Below are 2,127 nucleotides of genomic sequence, written 5' to 3' on the forward strand. Positions count from 1 at the left end.
AGCAGTGACACTCTGTTTTAGTTTTGTTTAAATAGATAAAATCTCCAACACCCATTTGAATGTTACCCAAAGACTCACTTAGTTTCCAGCGATAAAATTAACCAAAAAGATAGGTTCCCTGTGGAATCGATAATTTACTTATTACTTGCTACTTGTGATAGTGTATACTTGCACTTATTCTTGTGAATTTTACATCATTTTATTATATACATCCACAAGCAATCAAGTTTTTGGCGCCGTTGCCGGAGAACCTAATTTGGTTATTTTACTTGTTGTAGATTTTTGTGAGCGGGAGCCAACAAGAAGTCATAGTAAGCTGAGTGTTCCTACTGCTGAAGAATTGAGTTTACTGCTGCAAAATTCTGTGTATGAACCCACCTACGGGTTTGGAATTTATTTTGGATCCTGAAATAGAGAGAATATTTAGACGAAGGTTGAGGGAGAAAAAGGAAATGACAAAACAGAATATACAGCAAATGGCCCAACTAAATCGGGAGTTTGAAAATCCAGTGATGATGGCTAATCAAGAGAGAATTACTGCCAATGCCATTCATTTAGCAGATGACAGAGAAAGAGCGATCCGAGCATATGCACACCCAGCTGTGGAAGAGCTAAATCCGTGCATCATTATACCCGAAATACAAGCAACCACGTTTGAGCTAAAACCTGTGATGTTTTAAATGCTGCAAACCATTGGGCAATTTCATGGACTACCGTCGGAAGATCCTCACCTACACCTAAAGTCATTTTTGGGAGTTAGTGACTCATTTCGATTTCAAGGAGTGGATAAAGATGTGATTAGACTGAGCTTATTCCCATATTAATTGAGGGATGGTGCTAAATCATGGTTGAATACCTTAGCACCAGGAACAATTGATTCGTGGAATAGTCTAGAAGAGAAATTTTTTATCAAGTATTTCCCACCCACGAGAAATGCACGGTTCAGAAATGAGATTGTTGCTTTTCAATAGTTTGAAGATGAGACACTAAGTGAAGCTTAGGAGAGATTTAAGGAGATGCTTAGAAAGTGTCCTCACCATGGACTACCTCATTGTATACAAATGAAGACTTTCTACAATGGATTAAATATTGCTACTAAACAAGTAGTTGATGCTTCCGCCAATGGAGCTATTTTGTCAAAGACATACAATGAAGCATATGAGATTTTAGAGAGAATAGCATCTAACAATTGTCAATGGGCCGATGTGAGAAGCAACCCAGGAAGGAAGACTCAAGGAGTACTTGAAGTTGATGCTTTGTCCTCTATCAATGCTCAACTAGCTTCGGTGACTAATATTTTACAAAATCTAGCGTTGGGGCAAGACTCCATGATCAAAGCATCAGTCCATACAGCTGCTGTAATTAACCAGACAGCAGCCGAATCTTGTGTATGTTGTGGAGAGGAACACACCTTTGATCAATGTTCAAGCAATCTGACCTCAATTTTCTATGTCGGGAATCAAGTTAGTCAAGGCAACCCAAAAAATAACCCCTTCTCAAATACTTATAATCCGGGGTGGAGAAATCATCCAAATTTCTCATGGAAGGGACAAGGCTCGTACAACCAATAAATGCCCCTTAAAGCAAATTACCCTCCGGGTTTTGGATTACAAAATCAATTGACATATGGTTCTCAACAAGCCACCACCACCCAAGGGGAAGGAACTAGCCAAGCTCAACACATACTGGGAATATCGCTTTAGAGCCTAATAAAGGAATATATGGCTAAAAATGATGCTGCGATACAAAGTCAACAAACATCATTGCGAAATTTGGAAGTTCAAGTAGGTCAATTAGCAAATGAGTTACGAAATAGACCTCTTAGTAAGCCTCTACTCCACCCGTTGTGAAGCCTCCTAAAACACAGACATCAGTCAGCAGTGGACAAGAAAGCAAAATATACACACCAACACCTCCTTTTCCACAAAGAATAAAGAAAAAAGAAGGAAGAAGCCAACTTTGAGAAGTTCATGGACATATTTAAGGAAATTCACATAAATATACCATTAGTTGAAGCTTTGAAGCAAATGCCAAATTATGTGAAATTCTTGAAGGATGTGCTCACCAATAGAAGAAAGTTTGAAGAATTCAAGGTGGTACCATTGAATGAAGAGTGTAGTGCAATAT

The 2,127-nt window shown here is 38.6% G+C and overlaps 1 non-coding gene across 1 annotated transcript; it reads right to left on the reverse strand.

Annotated features, from left to right (window-relative positions):
- Positions 1-939: 939 nt before the first annotated feature.
- Positions 940-1,045, reverse strand: LOC147790222 (small nucleolar RNA R71). The gene has a single exon (XR_015423024.1). It is a non-coding gene; the product is annotated as a small nucleolar RNA R71 (small nucleolar RNA).
- Between the last annotated feature and the right edge of the window lie 1,082 nt (positions 1,046-2,127).

Source organism: Cucurbita pepo, chromosome 11 (genome assembly GCF_057944985.1).
Source record: "Cucurbita pepo subsp. pepo isolate OVF chromosome 11, ASM5794498v1, whole genome shotgun sequence".
Taxonomy (NCBI): Eukaryota; Viridiplantae; Streptophyta; class Magnoliopsida; order Cucurbitales; family Cucurbitaceae; genus Cucurbita; species Cucurbita pepo.